This window comes from Perognathus longimembris, chromosome 12, assembly GCF_023159225.1.
Source record: "Perognathus longimembris pacificus isolate PPM17 chromosome 12, ASM2315922v1, whole genome shotgun sequence".
Classification (NCBI taxonomy): Eukaryota; Metazoa; Chordata; class Mammalia; order Rodentia; family Heteromyidae; genus Perognathus; species Perognathus longimembris.
In genome coordinates, this window is record NC_063172.1 from 40142916 (window position 1) to 40164093 (window position 21178).

Genomic DNA, 21178 nt, shown 5'->3' on the forward strand with positions numbered 1-21178 from the left:
AAATGGCCAGAAGTGGTGCTGTGGCTCAAGTGGCACAGTGCTAGCCTTGAGCAATAGGAAGCCAGGGACAATGCTCAGGCCCTGAGTTCAAGGCCCAGGACTGGCAAAAAAACAAAACAAAACAAAAAAAACCTCAAAGTTGTCTACTCTGTCTTTAGGTTGAGATGAAGTCTGTGTGGGCTTCTCTACTTGGGTTACCTTAGAACTCTTCTTACTTTAGCCTGGTAGCATAGCTAGGATGACAGGCATGTGCCACCCTACCCATCTCCATATACTGGTTGAGAAGGTATCTTGCAAATTGTTTTTGCTGAAGTAAGTCTCAAGTCATGATGCTCCAGATTTTAGCCTCCTATGTAGCTAGGATTGCTTAAAAAAAATCTGGGTAATGAACTAAAACCCTCATAAATAATGGCTCTTCTACATGAACATCTCATTTACATAAGATATTCTTTTTATTGTTAAATTATAATTTCAAGAAGTTTTACAAAAAGTTGCCATTGAAAAAGCAGTTTATGAATACAATATATCTTGATGTTACCCCTTTTTTCTCTCTCTGTCTTTCATCACTCACCACACACACACACACACACACACACACACACACACACACACAAACAGTGCCGCACATCTCTTACAGTAACATTTTAGTTTAGTTTGTGATGCATAATGATATGAAGCCCAAATTACAACTATTTTATTGTCACCAAAACGGACTTGTGTTAATCATGAATTTTGTTGAAAATTCTAGTAATTTTTGATATTAACTCACAAGTCAATTGGGAATTAATAAAGTAGCATTTTGTATTATTTGAGAAAATTACCCATTTTCAGGTTATTTTCTTTTATGTATCTTACATGAAGTCTTACTTTAGGCCTTCAAAAATATTGAATGAAGGTGTGACTTATTTTGAATATTCCTGAAACTTAAAAAATATTGTCTGGGGGAATTGAATTCTTTACTGAACACAAATACATACATATGTACATACATACATACATATATTCATATATGCATGTGCACTTTTTATCAACTGCCTCTCTTATGAGTTATTAATTTGTACTTAGAATACTTTATGTCCTTGATAACTTGAGTGATTTTTTTCTGAATTACTTTTTTATTGTCAAAGTGATGCACAGAAGGGTTACAGTTTCATACGTAAAGCAGTGGATATGTTTCTTGTACAATTTGTTACCTCCTCCTTCATTTCTCTACTCCCCCCTCTCTCTTTCCCTCTCCCCCCATGAGTTGTTCAGTTGGTTTACACCAAATGACTTTCTAAGTATTGCTTTTGGAGTCATTTGTCTTTTTATCCTTTGTCTCTCGATTTTGATATTTCCTTTCCCTTCCCTAGTTCTAATACCAGTATACTCAGATGAGATACAGTGATAGTGCGGGGACAACCACAGGAAGGGGATACAAAAGGATCATCAGCAAAGTCAGTGAAACAGATTTTTTTGCTTAAGTAAAATTCAATAGAAAGACTCTTTTCTGACATCAATCAGATGTATTGACAGTTTGACATACTTCCTATGGAGATAATATCTCTTTTCACTAATAATGAAAATAGGAGTGAACACCAGATTTTGAAATGTGTTATAATCAGAAGCCTCTATTTAATTCTAAATCACACTTAGTTGTCAATTTACATACATTTCAATAAACTTGATAACTCACTATATCTTAAACAGATACCACACATTGTTATGTTATTGCTTACAACCTGAAGAAGTATTGAAACTTAGCAGGATGAAGTTATCTACAGTGGTTTGAAGCAGTTGGAGGAGAATAGAATCTCAACAGGGAAGAAATGTTTGATCAGGTATATGTATTAAGGTATAAAAAAGATGTACCTAGCCATTTTCCTTTACTCCTCTGTGGGAAGTTGGCCTTGCCGACTCTGCTGGCAATAAATTCTTCTGCTCTATGTGACTTTGTCTATGGTCTGTGGTTTTCTGGGATAATTTTCCTTTCACACATAAACAGAAAAAGCCGGAAGTGGCGCTGTGGCTCAAGTGGTAGAGTGCCAGCTTTGAGCAAAAAGGAAGCCAGGCACGGTGCTCAGGCCTTGATTCCAAGCCCCAGGACCGGCAAAAAAAACCAAAAACCAAAAACCAAAAACAAAACAAAAAAACAGAGCCATGCGGGAGGCATAAGTTAAGTGGGTGAGTGCCAGCTAAGAACAAGAAAGCCAAGCAAAAGTGTCCTTATATGGCACAAAACAAAATAAAAGGCAAATGTGTGTGTGTGTGGGTGGGGTGTAACTCAGGAGGCAAAGTACTTGCCTATCATACACTACGCCCTGGGTTCAATTCCCAGCATAAAAACTTTTTTTTTTTTTTTTTTTTTTTGGCCAGTCCTGGGCCTTGGACTCAGGGCCTGAGCACTGTCCCTGGCTTCTTCCCGCTCAAGGCTAGCACTCTGCCACTTGAGCCACAGCGCCGCTTCTGGCCGTTTTCTGTATATGTGGTGCTGGGGAATCGAACCTAGGGCCTCGTGTATCCGAGGCAGGCACTCTTGCCACTAGGCTATATCCCCAGCCCATAAAAACATTTTTAAAGGTGCGGAGTGGGTGGAAAATAGGAATGCCTATGTTGGGTCAGTGATAGAACACCCCACAGAATGCTGCTGAGAAGCCTACAAACTCCCTGGGACTGTGAATGACCTTCTTATTACATGCTCTCTCTCTGTCTATCATGATTCACACCCACCATGAGCCTAGTGATTCAGATTCTCCAAGGGCACTAAGAATATCTCACTGCACCATATGTAGAAGTGAACACCCATAACCCCAGATATACAAGATGTGGGTCAAGTGCCAACCCAAGTAAAAAGATAGCAAGACTTCAAAAAAAATAAAGACGTATCTATCTATTGATGTTTTTCAATATGTTCATTACCCATATATGGGCAAAGAGATTACTGGTGAAGCTCCTTGTGCTAGAGAAGGGGAAGAGAAGGGGAAGAGAATGGAGGAAAAGATAGGACTATAATAGTGATCTAAAGAAGAAATACAATTATATCATTACTAGCAGCAGACATAGTCCCCTGCAAGAGCTGGATAAACACATGTTTTATGATTGTGAAAATGCAGGATAGGGCTCTGTCATGTTTGTTTCAAAAGCCACAGGGATTCTATACCTATCCCTTAGTGAGAACTACTGGGTAAGTGAAAGTTCTGTTAGGCACTGCAGCTTTTGTGACATATTTAGGAGCCCTTGCTATATTTGGGAAGAAAGGGTGAGGTTAAAGTTCAGGCAACATAAAGCTATCTCTAGGCCAGTCGTTTAGAGTGATTATGGATACATAAGTATTTTAAATGAAATAATGTTTACTTTATGGATTCTGGCTGTGTATTATAGTAATGAGGAAACTGGTTTGAGGCAGCTTGCTGGTCGGCCTTTCTTTTTTCTTCAGAATGATTGCACTGTTGATCATTAACACTGAGAGCAGGGCCAATAGCACTAAGAGTCATGCCTGAATGAAGCTTATCTGAGACAAGTGTTTTCTCTGTAAGGCATATTACAGCTTTTAGGTACTTAGGAACACTTCAATACTTACTTGGGGACCATTTGAGCAACAAAATCAGTATCAAAAATGGGGAAAAATGCACTAAACCGATTTCAAAGGGAACACTTAGTTACTAAGTGAGAGCTGAAAGGAGGAGGCAGAGAAAGATGGCCTTACCTTGTTTTGGCTTCTGCAGAGACTATACCTGCAAGTCTGTGAATGATCACGAAGGTGCTGAACGTATTGACTTTAGGGCTCCAAATAAAATGTTAATGAGTAGGTATGCTTGCCAACATAAAGTTTCTGAATAAAGGCAACTCACTGCAGCATTTGAGATTTCCTAAAACCATTGTCACAAGTTGAGGTTTTCATAGATTACAGGATGGCTTAAGGCTAGAATGCTAACCCTGAAATGGTTATGGCATCTGGGGGTACCTTTACTTCAAGAAGAACATCTTTCTGGATTCATAACTAAAACACACAATGCTCCAGAATCCAACTTTTATTACCAGCCAAAAGATTCTCTCAGTTCTTTTTCCTGTACTTGGTGAAATGTAAAGCATTCTGTTTGTTTTCCCTTCTGGATTGCTTTGCCACTCTGAGTCTCAACTCAGTGATACTTTACTAATAATGTTCCTTCTAAATTTATTATTTCTATATTACTTTCACAGCCAAGTCATCTGTCTATTATTATGTCTGCCCTAATGTATTATTAAATTTAATAACCTAGAATCCGTTGTGACATGGGAAATCATGATGCCACCATTCAAGTCCTAGTAGAGAGGAAGATAGTATCTTCTGAGATCAAATTGTAGCATGAATGAATAAAACACAGCTAGCTATGCTCAAAAGAGTAAGGGACTTCAAAATGCTTTTCTCCCTAGAGAAAGTATGATGGTAACAGCAGATTAATCTTGCTGCCCTATCAAAACATCTCAGACTAACATAGTAAAAAATTTACTGTTTTATAGTTCTAGAGAATAGAATTATAAATTAAGGGTTCATTAAAGGCTAAGCTTTCTTTGATGGTCTAGGGGAGAATTCATCTTTTCTCCGGTTTCCCAGTATTTCTTGGCAGTTCAGTGTTTCTTAACTTATAGATACATCATTCAAGCTGTAGGACTTCTTTGTTCTAAGAGTCTTTATATGGTCCTTTCTGTATATGTGTGTATCCAGTTTCCCTTTTTTATAAGGACATGAATCATATTGGATTAGGGCCCATTGCAATGACGTCATCATAACTTGGCTAAGTCAGTAAAGACAATTTGAGGAATAAGTACTGTAACATACCTTTTTAGAGTGAAATGTAATTCAGTTTACAGTGATGAATGCAATTAGAGGTCCACTAAGGGAACTAATTCTGAGCCTACGTGAGGTCCTATTTAGAGAAAGTGATACTGCTGATTGGATATTGAAACATCACTTTTGTGGGTATAGTGCATCCTAAAGTTACTTCCAACATAGTAGAGTTTGATATAGATCAGTGTAGCATGTGTAGAAGGCATAAGCCTGGGAACAGGGTTCAGCGAGTGTTTTTGTTGCCTCTTAATTTGTTTTGTAGTAATGGAGATAGACCTCTGGGTCTTAAACAGCCTAGATAGAGATCTATGGCTGAGCTACATTCTCAGCTCTACCGTGAATGTTTTGAAACAACAATTTTAAAATTGATTTTGACCATCCTAATTATGAGAGGATTCTGAGGAAAGAATGTCCAGATGAGGAGCTAGAAGGTCAGAAGCATATCTACAGGTTCATTATGTAAAATGAGCACTCAGAGCTGGACTGGAAGAGAGACAGTTGTGCAGAGGTGGATGGAAAACTGTTTCTTTGCCTTAGTTATTTCCTTCTATTTCCTACATCTCTCCATAAGCATATGTGTTAGGCCAGGGACCACCGTTTCAGCAGCAGGTGAATGATGAGGAAAAGAATTGGATGTGAAATTAAAGTTGAACTGGTACCTGTGTGACTATCCATAAATATATCCTTCCAGTCAGCCTCCAAACTCCCCTTGGTCAATTTGAACCTTAAATACGGAAGAAGGGAATGAAAGAAACAGAAGTCTCATCTTTAACCATACACTACAGAAGAAAGTACCAAGTTTTGAATTCACAGGTTGAATATGGTGGTGGTGGTGTTATGAAAATTTTTTCAAACTAATGAAATTATAAAAACGACATATGGGCAGTTGGGAATGTGGCTTAGCAATAGAGTGCTTGCCTAGCATTCATGAAACCCTGATTCCTCAGCATCACATAAACAGAAAAAGCCAGAAGTGTTGCTGTGGCTCAAGTGGTAGAGTGCTAGCCTTGAGCACAAAGAGGCCAGGGACAGTGCTCAGGCCCTGAGCTCAAGGACTGGACAAAAAAAAAAAAAAAAAGAAAAAGAAAAAGGAGATAATGGGAAAGATATCATGGTTTGATTCTGGAATACAAACACAAGCTTTCTTTTTGGAGAAAAAAAAATGTAAATACTTAGCTTGGACACAATCAATATAAATAGTTTCTTTCTCTCCGAACACAGTATATACTAAGCCACTGACGACCTCAATATAATTCAATATATTTTTGAGTACCAGATTTTTCGCTTAGGCAAGGAAGCTTAACCATGTCCTCCTTGCTTTCTCCTCTCAGAAGACCAGACCAAACTACTTTTCTTAGTGTTTTCTGTAGAAACAAAATGATAACACATGTATGTACACATGTGCACATGCCTGTTCACACACACACATGCACACAGAGAAAGACTACTGAAGTAAAGTGGGGGTTCGCTACAATGAAACGGGGGTCCCCCCAAGGGAGGGGATTCCTGGTTCCCCCATGAGTCCACCACACAGTCTCCAGATGATAACAAGATGGATTTATTGGAGAAGTAAGAAGTGAACCAACCGGCCTCGGATGCAGCTCAGACTCAGGAGCCGAAACTGCCGACCACGTGTGGAGGGACACGGTTCCAGCTCCCCAGTCTGGGCTGCACAAGTGCAGAGTGCAGATGCGGGCAGTTCCCGCTCCCCACTCTGGGCCGGGACCCTGCAGTTTCGGCTCCCGAGTCTGGGCTGCAATCAAGGTCGGTAGGTTGACTTTTTGTTCACTTGTTACTCCCTCAGTAAACCCATCTTTTTATCATCTTGTAACTGGAGACTGTGTGGTGGACTCTTGGGGGAACCAAGAATCTCCTCCCTTGGGGGAGACCCCTTTCATTGTAGCGAACCCCCACTTTACTTCAACTACATAAAGAGTACACACACAGGTTTATTATAAATGATTGGCTGATTTGTTTATGGGGGCTGATACATCTCGAATTTTGCAAGTGAATCTGAAAACTGGAAACCTACAGGAGCTGATGATGTAGTCAGTCCCAGTCTGCAGGAAATCTGTGTATTTGAATTTTAGTTTGCTGGAAGGGAAAAATGGTCTTAGTCTAAAGGCAAGCAAAAAGAATTCTCTCTTTTGTGGGTTAAACCAGTTTATTCTTTTTGGGATTTAAATCATTCAGTGAGCAGAAAAAAAAATCTACTTTATTTGTCTGCCAGGTAAAAATGTTAATCCCATCAAAAACACTGGTTTATAGAAATACCGGTAATAGTATTTCACTAAATATATATACGTCTCCTGATCTGGTAATGCTGCATATGGAATTACCTATTTGATTATTTTCAAAGATTTTACAGGCTGATTGCCTGATTACACAGCACCCTTGTTTAGATTTCTAGCCTTACAAAAAGACACCTCCCCAACCAACCACCACCAACAAAAAGAACCCCAAACGTCACCCACAAAAAACCAAACCAAAAAATACCCTAAAACAAAATAACAATAACAACAAATTGCACAACAAAACAAAAACCCTCCACAACTTATATGCATTTGAAAGAGCCTGTACATGTTTTTATTATCTCTATTTAGAGGCTTCATTGACAACTCTTGCTATTTGAATACTTAGGTGGTATTATTTCTCTTACATCTTCATTATCAATGCAAATGCACAATAAAGTGCATGGTGATCCAAGAGTCCTAAGTGGAAGGGACCTAAAAGCACATTTGGCTATTTATGGGTGTGTTTTAGGCTGCTACAATGGCAGGTTGTAGAGACTGATGCTCTTAAACATCCTCCACAGAACAGAAGGACCTCATGCCAGAAAGAATAATTCAAGAATAATATCAGCTCTACTATTGCTGGACAAACCTAACTCTCATCCAAAGGCAGATCTGATTATCAACTTTCATTTTAGATTACCTATAGATGTCCATTTGTTCATTAAACAAAAGTTGAGAGAATAAATGATTTCAGGAGCCATAAATTAAAAGTAAATTAGCGTGGGTTGGATATTTCTAGCAAAAAAAAAAAAGAAAAAAAAAAAAGGTCCCAAGAAAGTGATCTGAGGCACTTTAATTTTTCAGAGGTCATTTTCCTTCGATGCTTGGATGTTTTTTTTTTTTCCATGCTAGTTTGCTTGGTCTTCATTAATTTTCTCACTGTGAAGGCTGAAAAATGATATCAGCCTTGCATAAGAGGTGCTTTTCTTACAAGCCAGTGCATTAGAGAAAAGGAGTCCATTCATATAAATTATTAGGTAGATATGTGCAACTTTTCAAGAGCTGTGGTCCATTATCTTTCAAGTGACACTCAAATATCAAGCATGCTCTACAGAAGATGTTCAACATTTCTGATGTATCTTCTCCAAATGAGTTTAGAGGTCAGGTTTTAGAATAATGACCACTTGATCTCTGATGTTTCCAAGAGCAAGCAGTGCAGGAGGGTGTAAGGTGGGATGCAGACACATACCTGATCTGGCCTGCTTTGTTTCACATTCTCAGCCCTCTCCACTCACAGTCACATATAGGAGAGTAGTGCTTACACTGCCTGGTTTGGTAACAAGAATGGAAAGGACATTAGTTTGTATAGAAAGGAGTTATCTTTATAAGAATAATTTAAAAGATACATACACAGATAGGAATATTATTTAGGAATGCAAACCAGCTACTCTTTCTTTCTAACCAGAGGGAACAAGGTTGTTAAGAAATAGCCAAATTGATTTTTTATGGCTCAGCATTTGTGTTTTGTTCTCAATTTGTAAGATTTAATAACCTAATTTCATATTATGGAAGTTATCATCTGAATAGCTTATTTATACCAACAAAGGCCTTCTCCTTTACATTTCATCTAAAATTTAAAAGATTTATATTTTTGTTTTGATAACATGGTGCCATATATTTCAGACTTCTTATTTATGGAAATGTCTGTGTTGTCAATTTCTATTCGTGGAGTCAGGAATACAGATTGGTAAATCATAAAAATAGAGTAGCATTTATTTCTGAAAATACCATGAATATAGTAATTTGTAACTAAAAAGATAACACTGTAATTGCAGCTTTTCCAAGAAATGAGAGCTTGAGGATTTTATAATGAGATCATCTCTCCTAATATGTGGCAGGTTTCACTTTTATAAATTCTATTTTACTATAAATATGGATTATTTTATTCCATGTTGTTTCACTTCGCTTTCTAGGGGACTATAGCTTTACTTTCATCTATAAAAGTGACTATATAATACCTCACAAAGTTTAATGTACTCTTTTTATTTTGGTGTTAGCTATGCAGAAAAGCATGTACATAATTTATGTATATATGCACACACATACACACATATATGTAGACATTGTATAGTTTTCAGCTCATTATCTGTAGTAAATTGGGCATATTTATATGAGGTAAATAACAATAACAGCTTTTTGTTTGTGAATCCATCGTTTGTATCTAGACAAAAGAATATGAGTGTTGTAAAAGCTTTCCCATCACCTGGGTGAGAAATTAGGTGTTTCTCTACTTTCTTGTCAGTTCAATCTGATTCCAATATGTTATTTTTCAATTTTATTAGATTTTTAATTGCACATTTAAAAATTTCATTTGATTAGAACCTTGTCCCAACTTTTGTCCCTTGCTTCTCATTCAGTTTAGACCAAGAGAATTAGCTTTCTAAGTGGTCACCTTTTATTTATAGTGATGACTCAAAGTTTACAATTTAACTTATGAGCTTATTTTATTCTTTTTTGCCCACTTTTGCTATAATCAATAAATTCTTTTTTTCTCTTTCACTCTATTTTCCCACTTTTTGGTTAACTTTGTGATTTCTCCATTATCAGATTATAACCTCCATTTGTTATTCATCTTTTGCTGAGTAACATATTACCCTGAAAACTTAATAGCTTATAACTATCATTATGTTTTACCTGACACTGTCTAATTCTGGGAATCCATGAGGGCCTCAAGGAGTTGATTTAAACTTACAAGTCTCATGTGAGGCCAGTCAAGCTATGACTGGCAGGGTAGCCATCTGATCCTACTGTAGAGCTTAAAGATTCATTTCTAGACTCTTTCTATGACTACCACACTTCTTTGTTGGTGGTTGGTAGCAGGATTCAGATTTTTTTTTGTCATAGAGTCTTTTTTTTCCTTTAACTGGGCTGTTTGAGTGGCCATGTGTCTACTCTAGGACAAACAATCCAAGTTAGGAAAGGAAAAATGTAGCACCTTCTAGAAACTATGCTTTAAAATAGCATACCATCACTTCTGTCTTCTAATGTTTGATAGAAGTAAGTTATTTCCATTCCACAAGGTATGAGACAAGGTATTTGGCTACACAATTTGAGTAGGGCAGCAAGGGAGAATAAAACACTGTTAATTTTCTCTCTGCAAAGTACTCTTTGCAAAACACAACTTCCTTTCCCAGAGCTCCTAAATGTTGGGATGCTGTGATGACAGCCTTAAGTTCACAATGCTGTCATCTAAATCAGATCCAGAGTTTTCTTGACCTCCCCATGTATTTAGAATTTGGACTATGACCTCTACAAACCTGAGATAATAAGTTTTTCTTGCATAATGTCACTCAGTTTATAGGACATCATTATAGCAATTCTAGGACATCAATGTAATAATCTCCCTTGCTTGATTCTTATTGAATCATTTTCTCTTTGATCCTTTTTTTATCATTTCATTTTCTCTTCCTAAAGCACATTTATGTTACATATGAAAAAAGATTTTAAAAACATGTATGTTGTTTTCTTGTGATCAACTTCCCTTTGAGTTTTAGACTCTGTGGGATAGGACTAAAATCTGCTTCCATTCTTTTCTTTCTTGTATGAATACTTGGTACCTGTGTACAGAACCATCTAGCCCTTCTATGATATCTTCTTCTCACTACCAAACTAACTCTCTGAGAACCTTCATTATAATTCCTTTTCACAGTATTCTCATGAAACAGGTATCTGACTTGCTTTCAGCAGTTTCAGTATAGTATAGATCTCTTTTCCTTGGGTGATTTTCTCTTAACGGTCTTGCATTCCACCACTACAAACTCCCCCACCTTGTTTTGTGTCTCTCTCCTGCTAGACTCCCCAATTTGCTGAGATTTAGTACTAGGATTTCTTTCTTCCTTTACATGTAACTAGAGTGTGTGACATTTTTCTTTCTAACACCACTGTAAGTAGTGGCTATGAATGCTTCTATGTGTCATTCTGTTAATATGGAAGGCTTTATTGTGGGATCTATATTATGCAAATCGTGAAAATGAAGCTATAATGTTGGGCTACCTATGTGTCAATGTGTATTTTGCATGTGCAATATGCCTCTTATGGTTTCTTGAAAGTAGGGATCACTGATGTGCCAGTCTTCTAATTTTATAAAATGAATATGGCCTTACTGTTATATCAATTCAGTAAGTTTGAGAGACCTGTGCATTGTTCTTTTTTTTAATAATTTATTTATTAGTTAAACAAAAAATTTTGACAAGGTGTGTGCACAAGGGGTACAGTTACATAGTAGGGCAGTGTGTACATTTCTTGTGATATCTTACACCCTGTTTTTTTTTTCCCTTCCCTAGGTCAGGTAGACATATATACAATACACAGTGTACCAAGAAGATATACAGTAGCCACGTGGCCTACGCCAAAGAAATTTCGCCTAGGGCTTTAAATGTAATGTCGACAGTAGACAATATGTCAACAATAGTCTTATATGAACGTACATACATAGCTTTTGAGCTATTGTGATCCACTGAAAGGTCTATTTTTGACCTTTATATGTTGAGTAGTTGTTTGGTTTTAGTTACATAATGTAGGGTCGCTGACCCAAACCTGTGGGATATACCATTTGACAAGAAGTTTTTCGTTTTATAGACCTGGATTCTACTGTCTCTCCCTCCCCCTTCTTAACAGTCATATATCAAGGAGATCATACCCCTTTGTTTCCTGTGTTCTAGGCTTGTCTCACTCAACATTATTTGTTTAAGTTCTGACCATTTCCCTGCGAATACCAATATTTCACCATTTCTAATTGCTATGTAGTATTCCATTGTGTATAGGTACCATATTTTTTGGATCCATTCATCTGTGGAGGGGCATCTGGGTTGTTTCCATATTTTGGCTATTGTGAATTGTGCAGTGATAAACGTGGAAGTGCAAAAGTCTTTTTGATATCTTGGGGTCTGTTGTTTGGGATAGATGCCTAGGAGTGGTATGGCTGGGTCATAGGGTAGGTCTATGTTGAGCTTTTTGAGAAACCTCCATACTGTTCTCCAAAGTGGTTGTACTAATTTGCACTCCCACCAACAATGGAGAAGGGTTCCTCTTTCCCCATACCCCCTCCAGCATTTGTTGTTGGCTGAGTTCAGAGTATAGGCCATTCTAACTGGAGTGAGGTGGTCTCTCAAGGTTGTTTTTATTTGCATTTCCTTTACTGCCAGGGATGTTGAACATTTCTTCATATGTTTCTTTGCCATTTTTATTTCTTCTCTTGTGAAGTCTCTCTTTAGCTTCTTTGCCCATTTCCTAATTGGTTTACTGGGCTTGGAGGGGCTTAGTTTTTTGAGTTCTCTGTAGATGACAGATATTAGGCCTTCATCTGTTGCTGTGCTTGTAAAGATCCCTTCCTTTATGGTTGGCTGTCTTTCTAGTTTGGTGGCTATGTCCTTAGCTGTGCAGAAACTTTTTATTTTGTAGTAGTCCCATTTGTCGAGTCTCTCCCCTATCTGTTGTGCCCCTGGGACTCTATTCAGGAAGTTCCCTCCTGTGCCTATAAGTTCTAATGCCTTTCCTACTCTGTCCTTCAGTAGTTTCAAGGATTCAGGTCTGATGTTGAGGTCCTTGATCCATTTTTGAGTTGATCTTGGTGCATAGAGATAGGCTATGGTCTACTTTGAGTTTTCTGCATATGGCTGTCCAGTTTTCCCAGCACCAGTATTTGAAGAGGCTCTGCTTATTCCATTGTATGTCTTTAGCTCCTTTGTCGAATATCAGCTGACTGTAAAGAGTGTGGTTTTATTTATGGATCTTCAATTCTAATCCATTGGTCTTCAGGTCTTTTTTTATACCAATACCAGGCTGTTTTTGTTATGATGGCTCTACAGTAGAGCTTGAAGTCTAGTATTGTGATACCTCCTGCACTGCTTTTTTTTGCCTAGAATTGCTTTGGCTATCTAAGTCTTTTGCTGTTCCATAAGAATTTATGGGTTGCTTTCTCTATTTCAGTGAAGAATGTAGCTGGGATTTTGATGGGGATTGCATTGAATTTGTATAACAATTTGGGCAATATGTTCATTTTCACTATATTGATTCTGCCTACCCATGAGCATGGGAGGTCTTTCCATCTCCTTGTGTCTTCTTTGATTTCCCTTATTAGATTTTTATAGTTCTCATTAAATAGGTCCATCACGTCTTTGGTTAGGTTGATTCCTAGGTACTTTATTCTTTTTTTGGCTACTGTAAAAGGAATTATTTCCATAATTTCCTTTTCTGCTTGTATATTGCTGGTGTACAGAAAAGCTGCTGACTTTTGTGTATTGATTTTGTATCCTGCTACTTTGCCAAATTGGTTTATTAGGTGTAGGAGTTTGGGGACTGAGTTTTTTGGGTCCTTCAGATATAAGATCATGTCATCTGCAAATAGGGATAGCTTGATTTCTTCTTTGACGATGTGGATCCCTTTGATGTCTTCCTCTTGTCTTATTGCTATGGCTAGGGATTCCAGCACTATATTGAAAAGAAGTGAGGAGAGTGGGCATCCTTGTCTTGTTCATGAGTTTAGGGGGAATGATTTTAGTTTCTCCCCATTTAATACGATATTAGCAGTTGGTCTGTTATATATGGCCTTTATTTTTTTATTTTTTTTTTATTTATTTTTTTTTTTGGCCAGTCCTGGGCCTTGGACTCAGGGCCTGAGCACTGTCCCTGGCTTCTTCCCGCTCAAGGCTAGCACTCTGCCACTTGAGCCACAGCACCGCTTCTGGCCGTTTTCTGTATATGTGGTGCTGGGGAATCGAGCCTAGGGCCTCGTGTATCCGAGGCAGGCACTCTTGCCACTAGGCTATATCCCCAGCCCCCGATATATGGCCTTTATTGTTTTGAGGAATGTTCCATCTATTCCTGTTCTCTCCAGAGCTTTAAAAAGGTATGGATGTTGTATTTTGTCAAAGGTTTTTTGGGCATCAACTGAGATAACAATGTGATTCTTTTTTTTTTTTTTTTTTTTTGGCCAGTCCTGGGCCTTGGACTCAGGGCCTGAGCACTGTCCCTGGCTTCTTCTTGCTCAAGGCTAGCACTCTGCCACTTGAGCCACAGCGCCGCTTCTGGCCGTTTTCTGCATATGTGGTGCTGGGGAATCGAACCTAGGGCCTCGTGTACCCGAGGCAGGCACTCTTGCCACTAGGCTATATCCCCAGCCCAACAATGTGATTCTTGATTTTAGTTCTGTTTATGTGGTGAATTACATTGATTGATTTATGGATGTTGAACCATCCTTGTGACTGTGGGCTGAAGCCTACTTGGTTATGGTATATAATTTTCTTGAACAGTTTCTGGATCCTGTTAGCTAATATTTTATTGAGGATCTTTGCGTCTGTGTTCATTAGTGATATTGGTCTGTAGTTCTCTTTTTTTTGTTGGGTCTTTGCCTAGTTTGAGGATGAGTATAATATTAGCTTCATAGAATGAGTTTGGAATTTCTCCCCCTGTTTCTATTTCGCGGAAGAGTTTGAGGAGTATTGGTATTAGTGGTGGATCCATCTGGGCCTGGGCTTTTCTTTGTTGGGAGGCTCTTGATTACCCCCGGTATCTCGCTGTAAGTTATTGGTTTATTTAGTTGATTTATTTCTTCTTGGTTCAGTTTGGGCAGTTTATACTTCTCTAAAAATTGATCTATTTCTGTAAAATTATTGTTTTTTAGTGAGTAGAAGTTCTGGAAATAGTTCCTTATGATTGTTTGGATATCGTGTGTATTTGTTGTAATTTTTCCGGTGGAGTTCCTGATTTTACATATATGAGTCTCTTCTTTTTTTGTAAGTCTTGCGAGGGGTCTGACGATTTTATTTATTTTCTCAAAGAACCAGCTTTTAGTCTTATTTATTTGTTGAATGGTCTTTCTATTTTCAATCAGATTTATCTCTTCTTTAATCTTTGTTATCTCTCTCCTCCTAGTCATTTTAGATTTGATCATTTCTTGTTTCTCCAGTTGTTTTAGTTTCATTGTGAGGTTATTCACATGCTCTGCTTCCATTCTTTTAATGTGAGTGCTGAGGGCAATGATCTTGCCCTTCAGTACTGCCTTAGCTGTATCCCATAGGTTTCTTTGTGATGTATTTTCATTGTCATTGTGGCTTATGAATTCGTTAATTTCATCCTTAATTTGGTCCTTGGCCCAAGTGTTAGATAACAGTGCGGGGTTTAGCCTCCAAGAATGTGTATAGCCTCTGTGGTAACCGTCGTTATTGAGGGTTAACTTTATTCCACCTTGGTCAGATATAATACATGGGATGACATCAATACTTTTGTATTTGCTGAGGTTCTTTGTGTGGGCTATGACATAGTCTATTTTGGAGTATGATCCATGGGCTGCTGAGAAGAAGTTGTATTGGGTCTCTGTAGGGTGGAAGATTCTGTATAGATCTGTCAGATCCATTTGGGATATGGTGTTACTTAGGTCCTCAGCTCCCTTGCTAATCCTCTGGGTGTTGGATCTGTCTCTTGGAGAGAGTGGGGTATTAAAGTCACCCACTATGATTGTGTTTGGGTCTATCTTGTTCTGTAGTTCTGTGAGAATTTGCTTGACATATGTAGGGCCTCTTTTGTTTGGTGAGTATATATTTATCCCCGTGATGTCTTGATTCTGGATTTTTCCTTGTATTAAAATGTAGTGTCCTTCTTTGTCTTTTTGAGTTGATTTTAATGAGAAGTCCAGCTTGTCTGAGATCAGGATGGCTACTCCTGCCGTTTTGGTAGGTGCATTTGCTTGGAAAATCTTGTTCCATCCTTTCATTCGGAGCCTGTTTTTATCCCTTGTTGTAAGATGGGGCTCTTGTAGACAACAGATGGCAACTTTTTGTTTGTGGATCCACTCTGCCAGTCTGCTCCTCTTTATTGGAGAGTTTATACCATTTATTTTCAAAGAGATCAAGGATAAGAGTGTTTTTTCCCCTTCCATTTTCCTGTTAGGCTGTTTTTCCTCTCTTTTTTTTCTTATCTTTAGTGAGCTGCTCTTTTTGTTGAGCTCTGGCTATTGTAGTTTCTTTCTGTTTCTGTCTGTGTGTCCTGTACGATTTCTGTTGGGTGGGGTTCCCCTCTTAGAATTCGCTGTAGGGCTGTTTTTTTTATTCACATACTCCTTTAGATCCTCTTTGCTATGGAAAGATCTGGTTTTCCCCTCAAATATGAATTCTAGTTTTGCTGGATATCTAATTCTGGGTTTGTAATTGTTGGCCTGTAGGACCTGGGTGGTGTTCTTCCACTCTCTTCGTGCATGGTAGGTTTGTGTGGAGAGGTCTGCTGTTATTTGGATCCTTTTCCCATTGTAATAAATTTCTTTCTTTGCTTTGGTTGCATTCAAAATTTGCTCTTTATTCTTGAGATCTGAAGTCTTGATTATTATATGTCTGGGTGAGAATTTTCTAAGGTCTGGTCTGCCAGGCATCCTATAGGCTTCAGTTACCTGGGTGAGGTCCCTTGTGAGATTGGGGAAATTTTGTGCAATCACTTTATTGAAAATATGTTGAAGTCCTCTGCTCTGGTATTCGGCTCCTTCTTCTATTCCAATTATGCACAGATTATATCTCTTCTCTTTGTCCACTATCTCCCGGATTACTCTGCCGTGGAGCTTTACCATTTCTTGGAGTGTGGTAATTTTCTTGTCCTTATTGGCTGCATCATCGTCCAAGTGAGCGATTCTGGATTCAGTATGGTCAATTCTTTGTGCTGTGGATTCAAGTGTGGAGTTTATGGATGTCAGGGAGTTATTTATGGTTGCCAGATAAGCTCTGATCATGGAAATTTCTTCCTTTAAAGAGTTGTATTTTAAATCTATTTTTTCATGCATTTTGCTTCTCAGGATGTTAAGGTCTTCTTTAATGGAGGTTTGCACTGTATCCATTTTTGCTTCCATTTCTTTCTTGGCTTCCTGAAGGTCCTTCGAGACTTCCATTCTAAACTCCTGGAATTGTTTTCTGAATTTGTTCCTGAGGCTTTCCATCATTTATCCTATCTTAACCTCCGTTATTTTTTTATTCTCCATCTTCTCTTCTGTCGTACTGCTTTTTGGAGCTGGCGAGTTGGCTTGCCCTTTCATGAAATTTGTAATATTTCTTTGTGATTTGCGCATCTGGAGATCTGTAGGTAGCTTACTTGGGTTGGCTTTGTGCTGGTTCCTGCTGGTCCATCAATGGGAGACTTGTTTGTGTCCTGGCTCTGGGTTTGAGTTTGGCTGTTGAACCTTACTGCCCAATGGGTGAGGGTGACCATCTCTGTTGTTGCCGGGGTGGCCCCCTCCCTGCACTTGGGGGTGGGTAGGTTCTGTGTCTTTCTATGCAGGATAGTGTTCTGCTGCTGTGTTTTGCTGACCCTAGCATGCCCCTTGTGGGGGTTTGAGGGTCGCTGATTCAGCATGGCATGGAAACTTTTCTCTTCTTTGGTTCTTCTTTCCTCTTGGTACCTTGGTCAAAGGAGCTCACCTCTCAGATTGAGATTTGCCGCTGAGAGGCGGCTTGCCCACCTGTGTGGATTACTCCTATTGGAGCAGGTGTTGCTGTTGAGGGGCGGCCCGCCCACCTGTGCAGAATGCGCCTATCAGAGTGGGTGCTGTTGCTGAGGGGCTCTGCCCACCTGTGCTGGGTGTGTCTATCAAAGTGGGCACTGCCACTGGGGGTCCCTGCCCCCCTGTGTGGAGTGCAGCTATCAGAGTGGGTGTTGCTGCTGAGGGGGAAGCTTGTCCACTTGTGTGCTCCTGCAGGGGTTTGGGCAAGAAATCCTCATGCTGGAGGGCTAGCATGCTGGCCCAAGATGGCCCTCCGGCGGATGCGTGCGTGTGCACTCTAGTGCTTCCTTTGGGGACATGCTGCCCCGAGTTGTTGGAGGGTGCTTATGCCCTCTCGCGAGTTTGCTATGGGGAGGGTGGTATACGTGGGCTCCAGCAGGATCAAGTGTCTGGGCGCAGGTTGGTGCCCACAGACTCTCTGTGCCTCTGCTATGAGAGGGGAGTGTGTTCAGGCCCAGGTGTCCCTGCTGTGCTGGTGTTGTTCACCAGCAAGCCTGTGACTGTTGTTCAAAAAGTCCATGAGGTCCAAGTGCCTCAGGTGGGGCTTCCAATACCTACCAGTCCCTGGGCCCCTGCTGGAGAGGGGGCGGGCCAGTGCAGCCAGGTTCAGGCTTCTCTGCTGGGGCTTTGGGGGGGATGTCTGCCTAGGGTGTTTCCCGGTCCCCTTGTTGGGCACTGCTCTGCCTCTACTAGTTCCTGTGTCCTCCCAGAGGCTGTAGGGTCCTAGCACCACCAGATATGGGGCTCTCCTTTGTTCCCTCAGGGTAGGGAGGGGGAGGGAGGGAGCTCTAGCTTCTTTGTAGGTTTTGGATCTCTGCTAGAGCTGGTCTCCCATTTGGGGAGGGGGGTAATGGGGAACTTACTGGTCCTGGGTTGTGTGTGTGTCCCATGCTGCTGTGGGCTTTTTGGGGCTGTGGATCTGGGGTGTGGCGATAGGTCATTTGGGAGTGGCAGTCCCGGCTCTCCCCGTTTGCACCGCAGGTTCCCCTGCTGCTGACATCTGATCCCAGCCGTTCGGTCCTGCACCTCCGGTCCCTCGCTGCCGCCATCCATTGCGGTCCGTCTGTGCTCAGTCTGGGGTCTGTGGAGCTCCTGCTGTCTGGACTCTGCGCTCCTGGCGTGACTTTTCGGCGGTTGGTTTGCCGATGCAGGGTCCCCTTTCCCAGCCTGGCCCTGTTCAGGCCAGGGTTGGCGGGTGGGGGGGGGTACCCCGGAGATTTTCCGGCTCCGTGCAGGTTATAGGCTATTCTTTTTTGTTCTTTTTCATTTCCTGTGTTTCTCTGTTGCTTCTGGTTGTTGGGTTTGCTGGATTCTTGATGGGGTGGTGGGTGCTGGAGTTCCCAGCTCACTATTCAGTTGGAGCAAGTTGGGGTGCCTCCCTATCGTGACGGCTCCATCTTCCCTCCCTGTGCATTATTCTTGAACTATTTTGCTCAAGTCTAGCACTCTACCCCTTGAGCCATAGCTCCTTTTTCAGCTTTTTGTGGTTAATTGAAGAGACTCTCTGTCTTTTCTTTCAGGAACTGCATTGGAACTGTGATTCTCAGTTTTTAGCCTCCTGAGTAGCTAGAATAATAAGCATGAGCCACCAGCTCCCCAGAACTGGGAAATTCAGGCATTTTCAATGCCATAGTGGAGCTCTTTTTATTTGGCTATACAATACATACATTGATATGAGTTAAAATAACATTTTTGAGAGGCACCAAGATTACCAATTTCTCTAAGCATCTCTAATTTCTAAACTGGCACTGGTATTAGCCATTCTTCTTAACTTTACCACTTGATAATTAACATAAACATAATAATTTTTAGTGCACAGTTATTTATGTCATAGGCACTTGAAAACAGGTAGATATTTCAAATGACATAAGATTTATATTAGTATACTCAGTGAACCAATTAAATACCAGCTCATTTGGTTTATAAGTAACTTTGATATATGAAATTGGTTTAGATCCACAAATCCCTTGTGACATCCAGGGATATATTTGCTTGTCAAAGGAAAAAAGAAGGTGATTTAAAGCATTGACTGGAAAAAACACTTGCAAATTCATTTTCTCTCTCAGCTTAGAGTGGCACATGGTGATATATTTTATATTTGGCAGTTTTGATTCTTGAAAAGCCTTGGATTAAGATGAAAATAATTAAATTGGAAACTGTATAATACACTTCAGAAAATATTCCAACAGCTCCTGCTATGGGCTCAAGTATATGTAAAGTGAATATAGGCTCTGGCACATGGTTCAAGCTCTTTTTGGAAAATAATACTATTTTATCCACACTCAGTGTGTTTAAGGACTCCATTTAATCCTTTTTTTTTTCTTCAAATTTTTATTATCAAACTGATGTTTAGAGAGGTTACAGTTTCATACATTAGGCATTGGATACATTTCTTGTACTGTTTGTTACCTTGTCCCTCATTCCCCCCTCTCTCCTCCCCCTTACTCTTCCCCCCCCTGAGGTGTTCAGTTCACTTACACCAAACAGTTTTGCAAGTATTGCTATTGTAGTTGTTTGTCTTTTTTTACCCTGTGTCTCTCAATTTTGGTATTTCCTTTCAATTTCCTAGTTCCAATACCAGTATACATGGTTTCCAATATACTCACATAAGATTACAGAGATAGTGTAGGTACAACCACAGGAAGGTGATACAAGAACATCATCAATAGTAGAACCTACAGATACACATGGGATGTTGAAAGTAGTTACAACTGTGATATAACAATTGTCTCCATAACATGGAGTTCATTTCACTTAGCATCGTCTTAGGTGTTCATAAGGGTATAGCTATTGGGCCTTGTGATGCTCTGCTATGAGTTGCCTAAACCTTTACTAATTATTCCAAATAAGGGAGACCATAGAGTCCATGTTTCTTTGGGTCTGGCTCACTTCACTTAGTATAATTTTTTCCAAGTCCTTCCATTTCCTTACAAATGGGATAATGTCATTCTTTCTGATAGAGACATAAAATCCCATTGTGTATATGTACCACATTTTCCTGATCCATTCGTCTACTGAGGGGCATCTGGGTTGGTTCCAGATTCTCGCTATGACAAATTGTGCTGCAATGAACATTGTTGTGCTGGTGGCATTACTGTGATTTTGTTTGTGGTCTTTTGGATAGATACCGAAAAGTGGGGCTGCTGGGTCATAGGGGAGTTCTATATTGAGCCTTCTGAGGAATCTCCACACTGCTTGCCAGAGTGGCTGAACCAGTTTACATTCCCACCAACAGTGAAGTAGGGTTCCCTTTTGGCCACATCCCCTCCAGCAATTGTTATTGTTAGTTTTCTTGATATATGACATTCTTACTGGGGTGAGATGGAATCTCAATGTTGTTTTGATTTGCATTTCTTTTATGGCCAGTGATGTAGAGCATTTTTTCATATGTCTCCTGGCCATTCTCATTTCCTCATCCATTTAATCCTTTTTATGGAAATTCCATTGTTATAAATAAATTTAATAATTTATAAACTGACCATTTTTATTCTTCCATTAACAGAAATAAGCTGAGTGGCTAAACAACTTCTATATGAGTATCACAGTGCTACATATTTACTTTGTCTGAGGTTTAGGACAGTGGTTTCTGAACTCAGTGAA